Source organism: Adiantum capillus-veneris, chromosome 19, assembly GCF_014529385.1.
Source record: "Adiantum capillus-veneris isolate H3 chromosome 19, ASM1452938v2, whole genome shotgun sequence".
NCBI lineage: Eukaryota > Viridiplantae > Streptophyta > Polypodiopsida > Polypodiales > Pteridaceae > Adiantum > Adiantum capillus-veneris.
Genome location: NC_140949.1, coordinates 16,147,590 through 16,161,661, shown reverse-complemented (window position 1 = coordinate 16,161,661; position 14,072 = coordinate 16,147,590).

Below are 14,072 nucleotides of genomic sequence, written 5' to 3'. Positions count from 1 at the left end.
AAAGTGGCTTTTGATGTTGTGTACTATGCTATTACACCACTCGCACTGCACACAAGACACCTGCAAAAGCATGACGTTCCATGTAGCCCGTATCTTCCATGGCGCATCTGATTTAAGCATTCCTTCTAGTAAACAAGCTAAACATGGTATTCACAATAGTAGTTGTTGAGGTCCTTCAACTTGCGTACGAAGTAAGGCTTCAAACCCTCAAATCATCTAAGGGACATCCTAATGTTAGGATGAGCCTCCTCAAACCGCATGTACAAATCCCTTTCCCACACAAAACTACTATAATGTACTCAAATCTAATTGCAATGCTTACCTACTACCACCTCGAGGTGTATTTTCACAAAAGTAGGTATGACTTCATCTTCTGTCCACCAAAAAATTAGGTATGTCATTTGTCCACCTTTTCAACCAAAGTGAGGTGGGGTTGGTTGAGCAGTGGGAGTTGGCATCTATTTCTGAAAATTCACAGTTTCTACTTCAATTTTTTGTACTATTGAACTTATGTCCATTAGTGAAGCACTTTAATGCACTTGGAGAACACTCTCAAGCACTTTGGGGCACTTGAAAGCACTCTGAAGTACTTTGTGGAACTTTCAAGCATCTTGTCATGCACTTTGGTGACTTTGAAGCACTCTACAACATTGTAAAGCACTTTGGGGCACTTGAAAGCACTCAAAATCACTTTAGTGCACTTTAAGAGCACTCTGAGGCACTTTGTGGCACTTGATAGCACTCTTCAGCACTTTACCAGCACTTTGATGCACTTTGGAAGCACTCTAAACTACTTGATGGCACTTTAAAATCAATTTCAAGAACTTTGTGGCACTTCAAAGCACTCTGTGGCACTTTCAAGCACTATGAAGCATTTTATGGGAGTTTCAAGCACTATGAAGCACTTTTAAAGCACTATGAAGAATTTTGGGACACTTTGGTGCACTAAATAGAAGTATGTGGCACTTTGAAGCATGCTGAAGCAGTGTAAAGAACTTTTTGATGCTTTCAAGCACTCTGAAGCACTCTAAAGAACTTTGAAGCGCTTTAAAGCACTCTGCAACACTTTAAAGCACTTTTGGGCACTTGAAAGCACTCTGAAGTTGTTGACGCTAGGTCAACAACACGACATAACTCAATTTCCGTACCAAAGTCTTATCTGTTGAGAGTTATGAAATAAATATGCTGCAGATTATGGTTAGAAACATCATTTGTAATAAGTAGGTAGTCTACTTGCAAAAGCCGGGGTGCAATAGCACTTCTAGATTGTAAATGCCAAGCCATTTGACCCCTCAAACTCTATTTTTTGGTTAACCTAAGGTATCCTTAGTATATAAGGTACCTAGGTCACTTTTGTAAAAAGACTTCTATCATAATCATAAGTTTAGCGCCTACTCTGTGTGAGAGAGGAAGAGAGAGAGCGTGAGCTTCATCCTAGCACTACTCCCAACTCGTTCATCACATTGGATAATCGACAACACTATTGCGCTAGCCTCAGCAAGAGCTACGCAACAATGCCAAGCATTCCTCACGGAACGGAGCGAACGCGCTTGCGCTCGCACATCTACGAGCTATTTGCGACCTTAAGTATATCAAACGATGTCTGTTTTCTGCCTGCAAGTAGTTGTTAGAATCGTAATGACATGAGTCACGTATAGGTACTCATAGATCTTAGTTTTGGGCACTTTTAGAAGTCGACTCTGTCTTTATACGCTTTTTTGTAGATGAGACAAGAGCTAGGATTTTGAGTGTAGAGGCTTAGGGACATGTGTATCCTAGTGCGGGGATGGTGTTCCTTAAGTTTCGTATGATTCTGGTATGGTTTAGTGAGTTTCCTTCCATTTGTGTGTATGTGGCCTAGGTGGTGTATTTGAGAGTAGTGAGACTCTAGATTGTGGTTTAGTTGGCCTTCTAGAGTGTTGTATGTGTAGGATGGTCTCAACCTGACAAGCTAAAGATATTTTCTCCGTGCACCTATCGTGTCATCTGTGTCCTCGATTGACATTATGTTGATCTAGGTTGTGTTGCATGCACTTTATGGGTGGTGTGATTCACTCCCGCAACATTGGTGCCGCTGCCAGGGACACAAGGACTTAGGTAGGGATTCCTACTAACACTTCTGTGATGGTTGCTTGCTTTAGTTTCGACTAATGAAAGAATTTTTCTTAAGTGGATTTGGAAGAGGTTATTCCAAGATCAAGTGGATAGCCAGGAAGCTTGTGTCTTGCTGAGGGTCTGCGAACTAGGTAGATTTAGTTAGAATTTGTAGACTAGAGTAGTTGTTGTGGTTTGTGAGGTGATAAAAGTGTTTGATAATCGATGTGTGGCATTGAAGCATTTTTCTACTCATAGATGCAAAACCCCATATGATTTGTAGGAGTAGCTTTAGGTAAGTGATCTGATTTTGATCTAGAGCTATTCATCATCACTAAAGTATTTGCTAAAATGCTTGTTTGCATTCATGATCTCTGAAAAGTCTGATTTTGAGAAAAAATTACCAAAAACAACTGTTTGTTGACATTTTTGCATGAATGATTGGTGCTGAGCATATAAGAGGGCACGTGCAAGGGTTTTGTGAACAAAAATTGCAATTATGTAAACTTGGACTTTATATGCGTATAAAGTCTCAAGGGGCATCTAGAGACCAAATTTGAAAAATCTGACTGCACGAGTGTGTTCAGAAGGGGGGTTTTACCCCAAGTACACATTGATTTCTTTGTGAAAACTGATGATTTTGTGTACTTTTGACACCCAAAATTTGTTGTGAGCACATATTCTTGTTCTACACACTAAGGAGCACCTCTAGTAGAAACAGAACTAAAATCTTAGCAAAAGACATCATACACGTATGACGTCTTAGAGGCTAGAACTAGAGCCAAAAGTTACAACTAAGTGTACCCTTGTGATCTACAGCATCTAGGAGGCACATAAGCCAAATTTCATCAAATTTGGATCACTTTTGGGCTTGCAAAGACCATAAGACGCATATAGGAAAGTGAATGCATGTTCTGGCCATAACTTGCTCAAAAAGTGTCAAAATTCAGTTCTGAAACTTGCAGTGAGTTTCCAATATAGTGAGAAACCTCTGGAGTGAAACTCACTTCATTCTGATCAGTTAGACATCATACACATATGATGTCTAAAGGGCACTTTTAGAGACCAAAATTGAGATCTCAGCATACCAAAGGTGTTAAGCACAACAAGACAAGCTTACTCACCAAATTTGGGCTAATTCTGAGCACGTAGACATCATACTTGTATGATGTCTCAGGGTCAAATCTGAAAGTCAAATTTAACTTTTGACCACATGGGAGGGTTGGAAATGATGTTTTAAGCCTATTTGCAAAATTTCATGTCATTCTGAGTCAAAAGATTTTATACACGTATGATGTCTCATAGGCCAAATTTGGGTCAAAACAGACATTTGAGAATACCTCAGTGTCCTAGAGCATAAAAGAATTCCCTAGCCAAAACTTCATAGATTTTGGAGTTCATTTAGGCTTGCAAAGAGCAAAAGACAGAAAATTGCAGATTAAGGCTTGTATTGGTCTTAACTTGCTCAAAAGATGTCCAAATTGAATTCTGAAACTTGCTGAGAGTTTCTTGAGTGATAAGGAATTAGTGGAACAAAAGTCACCTCATTCTACCACAAAAGACTTTCTACGCGTATAATGTCTCAAGTGTCAAAATAAAGGTCAAATGCACAAACTGAAACTTGCAGTTGGTAGAGGACATCAAGGAGAGCTCACATACCAAATTTTGTCAAATTCTGAGCACATAGACATTATACGCATATAATGTCTCAAGTGCCAAATTAGAGGTCAAAAGTTACATATGCGCTCACAAAAGTGTTTGCAAGCATAAAAGAAGCCTAGTGACCAAGTTTCAACAAATTTGGGTCACATTTGGTCAAGATACAAGCAAAAATCCTTGGTCTTGAAACTATTCTGAGTGTTGTTTCAAGTGCAGCTCATCAAAACTGCTCTAACGTTTGATAGACAACTCCAAATTGAGTCAGGTATAGCCAAATTGTGTCAGGTATAGCTAGGACAAATGGAGTGCTGAGATAGGTACAACCTCCACCTCCTGCGTTTTGACCTGAAGAAAGAAGGTACGAGATGGACGAAAGGACATTGCGATTCATTGCTAATAGAGGCTTAGCAAGGACAATGCCTGCATATAGCCTAGAGTAATTGCAAGAAGAAGTTCGTCAACCAGAGGCAGATTGCCACAAAAGCCTTGGCAACCACTTGGTCAAACAATGTCCTGAGAAGGAGATCACTTAGGTGAATGCCTATTGTCTAGACTCTAGTGTCATTCACTTGATCCCCGACTGTTCCAAAAACCCAAACCGAGTCAGAAAGATCACAATGAACCCAGTAGCTTGGAAAAAGAAAATGTCGTACCAGTTCAGGTAGTTACAAGAGCGCAAGCTCAAAAGGAAGCTGCTCAGAAGCCAGAGACAATAAAAAAAGAAACTGACGTGAGTCTAGAGATGGGTGAGCCAAACACCGACACACCTAGTCAAAAGACCAAGAGAAAACGAAACAACTGGAAAGCTAGAAAATCCAGGATGAAAGCACGTAGGGAAGGAGATTAGAAATCCCTAGCTGAGAAGCTTACTCAAGCTGAAAAGAAGATAAGACAACATGAGGGAATGGTTGCACCTTCTCTTATGCAGATTTCTCAACCTCCAAAAGAACCATCCACAAATGAGGAATCGAGAAGTGCTAGATCCGGAGGATCAGTATTGGTCGAGAAAGTTAATGAGCATTTAGATGCACTCCTAAAATCATATGAAACACGGCTCAGAAACAACCAAACCCAAGAACAGAGATGGATGACATATCCATACACAAAACTAGAAAAGGACACGCTTAAAATGTGCAAAAAAATGATTCAAAAATCCCAAGCCTTACTAGAACCACCATGTGGAAAACCTGAGGGTGTGATCCCCGTCTCACCTACACCAGTAATCCCTCCAAACCAAGAACGGAAAGAGACAGATTCCAGTACGAGCACGGAACCAAGCTCAAGGACACAACATTAGAACCAAGGATAGTGTTGAATACCATGGATAACTCTTCCGAGGGATTTCACATAACTATACCTGAAAGCTCTAAAGAAATAGATGGTTTTGATGACTTGTGGAAACAAGTCAGAGACGCCAATGAAGCAAGTGACATAAGCAGATGAGTAAACCATACGGGTGATGGAAGAGGAGTGTCTCTTCCACCAATAGAGGAATTTGAGGCTGGATCTTAAATGAATCTAGAAGTAGAATTGTATTGGGGAGACATGATAAAGTTTATTGACAGTCAACCCCATTCATTAAGAACACTACCATCCTATATGGGAGAGTACAAGGCCAAGTCACATGTTATTGTAGTCCCATCACAGAGGCTGTCTCCCAACAAGGTTATTGATTCAAAAGGATTGATAGATATTTTATCTACCCCAGTCACCTGTACAATAACATTACCCAAGTTGCTCAGAATACAATCAAACATGTGGGCTATTGTGGGAAAATGCCTAGAGAAATTTTTTGTTAAAAAACCAATGACTCAGATCGAGGAATGGATAAAAGAGCTTGAAAGTCCTCAGCTATAAACACTCGGCCAGTGCCATTAAACAAGGTAGGTGAGTGTTATGAGGGAGAAGATGGGAACACCACTCTTCCCGTGGATTTTCAAGGTGTAAAACCCATAGCAATCCTTGACAGCGGAGATGGCATTTCCATCCCAACAAAAGAGGTCTAGAAAACATGGGGAAAACCAGCAGTGAGGGCTACACAGATGAAACTGCATCTTGCAGTCGGACATAGAGAAAGGCCCATAGGACTGCTAAAAAAAGTTATTGTTACTTCTTGTGGAATTGAATATGAGAAAACCTTTGCTATTGTTGACTTTGGCAAGAAGAACACTATGATCTCATTCTAGGAAGACTATTCATGCGACAATTGAAAATGGTCCAAGACTTGGGATATGACCATATCTACCTGAGACATATGGAAACCACAATGAGGATAAATCTTAAGGACCATAGTTACAAGGACCTGACAAGAACACCTTTGGAGAAGTTTGATTCCGCTACTATAGAAGGATCAGAACTTCCAACATGGTTGGGAAAGCCTAAAGAACTGTGGATTTGTGGAGCTTCACAATGTGGAAGCTTAAAGTGAGAGGCAGGAATTCTAGAAAGGGAAAATGAAGATGAGGATTATATCCCAGAACCCTTTCATGAGGAATAAATAGAGCCACTTGAATGGGAACACATCTTGGCTACTCTCAATGTGTGCGCTATTCAAGAGATTCCAACAACAAAGTTTTGTGATGAAGATGGCTATGATGTTGTTCCTTATTTTGCAGTGAATGTGATCCAGGGAAACAAAGATGAAGAAGAATATGAGTTATATGACTTTGTAGAACACTTGGAGCTTCAAGAAGATGCAAAAAACAAAATCCGAACGACATAGTAGTGCACCAGAGTGGATTCCAAATTTTCCTTGACGATGAAAACGGAACTGCAACAAGCACCCTCATCCATGGCTACCATACATGAAGAAAAGACTTAGCCAAGAGGAACACAACCATGTCAACGAGCTCCCAATGCCCTAATCAAGTGGATACCAAAATCATCCCAAAAACAACAATCCAAGAGCAAACAGACAATAACTTTTCATAACCAGCCAAACCACAAAGAAAAAGTCCTAGAATGCAACCTTGCTGAGGACAACAATGACAATGACGACTCTTTTGACATTCCTTACCAGAAACTCAAGTCATCACCATCACTAGCAGCTTCTGTGACAACCAAAGAAGGCCAAAAGAAAAGAACAACAAGTCAGAACCAAAAAGTTTGAAAATTCTGGATACCAAAGAGCCAGATTGGCCAAAAACAGCTATGGATGAAGAAGACAAGGACCTTTGATGAAAAATCACAAGATCCAATGCCGAAAGGAAAACCGTCGAAGCCTGCAAGAACGTCTACAAATTCACAAGCTTTTGCAAATTGGATTTGGGTTTCAAAGAAGTTGACTCAAGCACAAAGAGGTAAGGAGTTCATTTGGCCCATTCCGAAACGGTTAGATTCTCAACTCCCAAAGTCTGAATCTCATCGCCAACCAAGAGTACAAGAGCTGAAGCAAACACCGATGGAGACTCACACAAAGACAAGGTGGATCCCAAGGAAGTCTCTTCAAACACAAACAAAGCAGGGACAAGTATGGGTTCCCAAACGAGCAGCATCAATGAAGCAGCTAGTAATCACAAAGAAGTGGGTCCCAATGGAAACCAATAACACTACTGTCATTGCACCGCTGCTTGAATTCTTTCAATTCCTTCTATGTTTATAGTACAATTAGCAGAGAACCCACTTTGAAGAACAATGCCAAATACGACAACCAACCACGGGGCTATACTTCCAAAGAAGCATCAAAGAGATAAGTAAGCCTTCAAAACAGCTCTACAACCTTCAATCATGCAAACGACAAAGGAGCTTCAAAGAACATCACATTGCTTAGGAAGCTTTGCCAGCAAATGCCAATAAGAAAATTGGTTATACCCACATCATAAATATTTTCCATGCATTGACTGTGTATGCATAATAAGGTTACATTATAAGGCCTACATAGGCACAATTTTTGATTTCCCAAGCACAACACATACCCTTGGTGATACCCTGTTGTCAAGGAGGACTCCCAATAGGAGGGGGACAGGCATTCTAAATGTGGACCTAGATTATGAATATTAGATCTCAATGTTTTATGACTTGTATTGAATTTTTACGTTTGATTGTGACATTTTATGACCAAATTCAGAGTATATGTCCTCATATTAGAGTTACATGAAGAGTATGGAGACAAGAGCCATATATGAGCCCCTAGGGACATTGTACAGTGTACATAGCATTTAGAATTCTATTAGAATGATTTGCTTTTTTGGTTGAGTTGATTTTTGGTTTTCTTTCGTTATTTTTGCAAATTTTCCAAAAAAAAAGGCAACAAAATAATATTTCATAATCTAGATGAAGAAAAGACAGAGCCATACAAAGCAAAGAAGGTCCAAGAAAATCACAAAGCATGTCTGAAAATTCATATGCACAATGGGTAATGTTAGAGGTAAGAAAAGCATGCTGACCAGTCTTAAGCAACAATATGAGGCCAAACATGACTGAGAATGGTCATAAAAATCCGGGATGGCCTGCAAGGACAAAGAATGTTGGTGATGTGACTAAACGAAAGCAACCATCAAGTGTCAAGTTGCCTATGAGTGACTACAAGGCCGTACACAGGAAGTAGATCTTTATATAGTAAATCTTCTATCTTGTATGTGACTTAATGAATCCTAGCAAACAAAAGGGACTAACAATACTGACCAGAGCAAAAGGGGCAGAGATGATAGTTCTGTCATCTATTCTGATAGATGTCTATAAGAGAAACCAGAGATCAAGCCCAATTTTGATCATCATCATTGGTTCTACATATAATTGGCAGCCAAAAGGTGCCAGAGATGCCCATCAGTCATTCTTGAGACTGAAACTCAAAAAATTAAGCTTGGAAAGCCAAATGCAAGTTCAAATCAAGACAAACTTTGCAGAATTCAAGCTAAGGGTTTTTTAAAAAAAAAGTCTCTTATCCTTAGCCAAAGATGCAAATTTTCTCAAATCTAAAGCCATGATAGCCATCTACATACCCTGTACATCATGTATATGAGTTTTGGAGACAAAGGAACAATGATAGATCATTGATGCCGAATGATGTCAGATAAAGCCCTTTTGATGCAAATTACTAACTTGGGGAATTAACTGGGGTTTATCAGGCTTTAATTAAGTCATGTATCAAGTAGAAGTAGTATAATGATTTACATAGCACACAAAAGCTAACAATGGAAAATGCGGCTTTGAACCTTGATGCAGGAACAAAGAAGTCCCCAATGAAGAAGAGAAGACACAAAAGTAGTCAGAGGATCTCAATAGATTGTCCTTGATGAGACATATCGAATGCTGAACATGGGTTTGGAACCTCAAGTCAGAAAAAAATTATCTCCCAGATTCGACTTGACAAACAGACTTTGCATTGGAGTGCAACTTGGCCTAAAGAAGTTAAAGGTTTAGCTAGACGATTTCTACAAAATCCTTACAAAGTTGTCATTGTCTCACATTATCTGAAATCCAATTACTCAATTCTACAGATTGTAGAAGTTGTTTCTGAGAATCACAAATACTCAAAATTGATAGATTTGCTGGAGCAAGTGATAAATGGAGCTTTCTCTATCCATAATGACAAGAGTCAAGCTGAATGAGATTGGGTTCTTTTTGAATTGAAATCTGGCAATAGCCCTATAAAGACACCAAATGATGTTGTAGCTCAAGGCTTGGCAGTGAAGGACACAAAGTTCGTCAAATCAATTATGATTTTCCTGAATCATTTGAAGACTATGTACATCGGATTGGACGAACAAGATGAGCTCGTGCAAAGGCTACAACCTATACTTTCTTTACATAAGCAAACCAACAACAAAGACCACACCGACATCAACAACCAGGTCATGTCAGGGACAACATGAATGCGGAGGGGGGGGAGTGTTGACAGCTAGGTCAATAGCACGACATAACTCAATTTTTGTACCAAAGTCTTATCTGCTGAGAGTTATAAAATGCTGCAGATTATGGTTAGAAACATCATTTGTAATAAGTAGGTAGTCTAGTTGCAGAAGCCGGGGTGCAATGGCACTTTCAATTGTAAATACCAAGCCATTTGACCCCTCAGACTCTATTTTTTGGTTAACCTAAGGTATGCTTAGTATATAAGGTACCTAGGTCACTTTTGTAAAAAGACTTTTATCATAATCATAAGTTTAGTAATGTCATCTACTATGTGTGAGAGAGGAAGAGAGAGAGCATGAGCATCATCATAGCGCTACGTCCCGCTTGTTCATCACTTTGGAGAATTGACAACACCATTGTGCTAGCCTCAGCAAGAGCTACGCAACAATGCCAAGCATTCCTTGCGGAACAGAATGAACGCACTTGTGCATCTACAAGCTATTTGCGGCCATAAGTATATTAAATAATGTCTGTTTTTTGCCTGCAAGTAGTCCTTAAAATTGTAGCGACATAAGCTACGTATAGGTACTCATAGATTTTAGTTTCAGGAACTTTCAGAATTACGCTCTGTCTTTATATGCGTTTTCTGTAGATGATTCAAGAGCTAGGGTTTTGAATGTGGAAGCTTAGGGACATGTGTATCCTAGTGAGGGGATGGTGTTCCTTAAGTTTCGTACGATTCTGGTATGGTTTAGTGAGTCTCCTTCCGTTTTGTGTGTATATAGCCTAGGTGGTGTAGTTGAGAGTAGTGAGACTCTAGATTGTGGTTTAGTTGGCCTTCCAGAGTGTTGTATGTGTAGGATGGTCTCAGCCTGACAAGCTAAAGAGATTTCCTCTATGTGCCTATCATGTCATTTGTGTCCTTGATTTACATTATGTTGATCTAGGTTGTGTTGCATGCACTTTAAGGGTAGTGTGATTTGCTCTTGCAATAGAAGTGCACTTCAAGGGCTCTTTGAAAGCACTTTAGTGCTATTTATGAGCACTCTGAGGCACTTTATGGAACTCTGCAACAATCCAAAGCACTTTAGAGTTTAGAAAGAACTCTGAAGGACTCTAAAGTACTTTATGGAACTTTCAAGCACCATGAGGCACTTTAATGCACTTTGGAAGTGCTCTAAAATACTTTGAAGCATTTTTTGGCACTTTCAAGCACAATGTAATGCACTTTTATGGCACTTTCAAGCATTTGCAGCCTCTAAGTGATGCACTTTGAATCACTTTGAGACACCTATAAAGCATTTCCAAGCTTTTGCAGGCACCCAAAACTACTAAGCAAAGAATTGTGACAGACTTTGAAGATGTTCTGGCTGATTTACTTGAGGTAAATCAAGGAGATGCACGGGATGCACCACATGTGTCCTCTTGCCAATTCTCTTTCGAACGTCATCTTTCTTGTTTGGGGTACTGGTCCTATGTTGTTGACGTTGACACGTGTCTAAGGGAAGTGACCCCTCCTCCATATCAATTTGCACGCAAAACTTGGCTCACACAACATTTCTTCGATGAAGTCCTAATGCCTTCACAACATCATTATTGCTCATTACATTGTCAGTCCCATTGACTCCATTGAGGCATGCCATGACGGTAGCCCGTTTCAAAAAATAGCTCATTGTTCGAACGAGGATTCTTCACCTCAGAAAGTGTATGACAAATGTTAGAGAAAATTAGCCTCCCAACTGTCTGCCATGTGGGTTGCAACTGAGAAGTTGCTCTAGAATGCTCCATTGAAGACCCTCAAAAATCCCGTTTGTTTGATTACGCCAACACTTAGAAACTTCCCTACAGATTTTCTTTGCCTCCTCCTCATCAATGTCACCATCCTCTTGCGCTTGTGCCATCCTTTTTTGCATGTCTCTTTGTTCCCTCTTCTTTGCAGCCCAATAGTTTCGTAGACTCGGTAGAAGATCCCGTGGGATATGTTGTGTAGCAGATAATGGAGGAAGGTAAAAAAGGTTTGTACTACCATTATGAGTATTATGTGATTCCATGTGGAAGGTGCGAGGATGCTAATAACACGACAATGAAGACAGTGAAAACAATGCTATAGTACTTAGAGAGAGAGAGAGAGAGAGGTTTCGTTGAATCTGAATATGGATGGCAATGAGGAGCTGGTTGATATGGCTTTGTGCTACACCCGCAAGCACCTGTAGCAGCTATGGAGGAGAGAGAGAGAGAGAGAGAGAGAGAGAGAGAGAGAGAGAGAGAGAGAGAGAGAGAGAGAGAGAGAGAGAGAGAGAGAGAGAGAGCACTCAGCCCGCAAGCCTGCAGACGTTGCACGAGCCCGACAACAAAGGCTATGGAGAGAGAGAGAGAGAGATATAGAGAGAGAGAGAGAGAGAGAGAGAGAGAGAGAGAGAGAGAGAGAGAGAGAGAGAGAGAGAGAGAGAGAGAGAGAGAGAGAGAGAGGCACAAGAGGCAAAGGGACCCATTGAGGCAGTGTTGCAGAGAGCACACAGGAGTGGTGGCAAGAGGGAATTTAAATGCGCAGGCAGTTTGCTACTTTAAGCTTTAGTGTTAGAATTTCTAGCCCGCTTAAATTCCAACCTCTCAGCCAAAAAAAGTTTTATCTTTCCTTTATATGAAATGAAAATCAATAACCCACCACCCATGCCATCTCCTCCCAAAGGAGTGTCCAAGACACTCCTTTTTGGCACCACCTAAACATGCTATCAGCCATGTGCAGAGTACTTTGAGTATTGTAATACATAATTTGAATGGCCGGAGTGTGAGAAAATAAGTGCATGCCTATTTAATATATAGATTCAATGATAGTGAGCAAAACATGTGGCTAAACTAAACTTAAGGAAGCACTGACAAACTCAAAAAGTACAAAAAGCATCAACATTCTAAAAATTGAAATGCACTATCCACCTGGTAATTGTGTACGGGTGTTGTCCAATTGTGTAAGCTAGAGGACAATGTTTGAATCAATCTACTGTGAATAGTTAAGATTTTGTTTTGCACCTAGGCACATAGTGATGAATTTAAAAAAATGAAATGTATGTGTATTTATTCTCCAAATCAAGCATAGTCAATTTTCTCTCATTTCTCATAGAACCTGAGAGAGATAGAGATAGAGATAGATAGAGAGAGAGAGAGAGAGAGAGTTCCTCTGCAGTGTAAGGTGTCTCTTTCACTCTTAGCATTCCTTAGTGTGTTACTGAGAGTCTCAAGATCTTGCTCTACCACCTCAACTCTTTGAATTGGTACCTGGAGAGTTCTTATGAGTTTGTCGTATTGTTCTTGCATATTCCCCTCCCTTGTTTGGAGCATACTATTTTCCTTTGCTAGTGTGAGAGATCATGATTTGATTCTATTCAGTATTTGGTGAGCATCTCTCACATGTTCTTCATTATCAACCATTATGTTTCTTGTCGATGGTATGGGGAGTGGGACTGATAATGGAATCTGACGTCCCATACTTAGCAAGAACCCTACTAGAGGAGGTCTCCATGGGCTAGCCAAAGGTCTCCATTGTGGTGCAGGTGGAATCTCTACCAACCCTAGTACTCCAGGTTTTGGTGATTGCATTTTTGGTGTCCTTTGTGTATCTTGGTCCCTCCGCTTTTCTTTAGTTCTCTCTTTGTCCTGTGTAGCCCATGGTGGGATAGAGGTTCCATATACAACCTTAGACGCATCCTAAGATGAACGTCTAGCTTTGAGGAGGTCTTCATACATTCATCTTTTGGCCTTTTCTTTCTCTTCTAGCATCAATTCAACCTCCGGTTTCTTCTTAGGTAAACCCTTGTGTTGAGATGCTCGGGGTTTAGGGCTTGGAGGTTGGGACATAGGCACCGGAGAGGGTTCAAGTGGTGGAGGACTTCTTCCTTGCTCACTTTCCTTGTCCTCCTTGACTTGTGTTTTTGACATCTCTTTTAGCTTTCTTTTGATATCTTGGACCTCTTTGATAGTGAAGGGCTCTAAATTTTTTTGTTTGACCACTCTTTCAGATTCTTCATAAGCTTGAATATAGTGATCAAACTGATCTTCTAGCAACCTTGAGGAGCTGCCCCCGATCTTTGCTGGATTTGGAACCCAATACTCCTCAAAATCCCCCTTTATAGCTCGCTCAGCCTTGAATTGCTCAATCAATCTCTCCATTAGAGCTGCCTTTTGACTGGTTGTTTCTTTAAGCTTCTGCTCATCAGCATTTTCCCTTTCTTCTTTGGTGGTTCTTTATATTTTTCCTCCTCTACTGGATCTAGCTTTCTCCGGAGCCGTGTCGTAGCAGGTGGTGCCACTAGTGGTTCATCTTCTATATCTTCTTTAAGTCTTAACCACTCATTCTGGGTTGGTGGGTATGTCCATCGTCCTCTTGCTCCAATGGCTTCGTATGCAATCTATGTTAAGACTCATCCACCTCTGATGTACTTTGCTTTGTCCATTCCCATTCCAACTACTTGCTCATGCAGATACTGAGCATAATTGACTCCCTTGGGCACTTTGCTTCTCAATGCCCATGT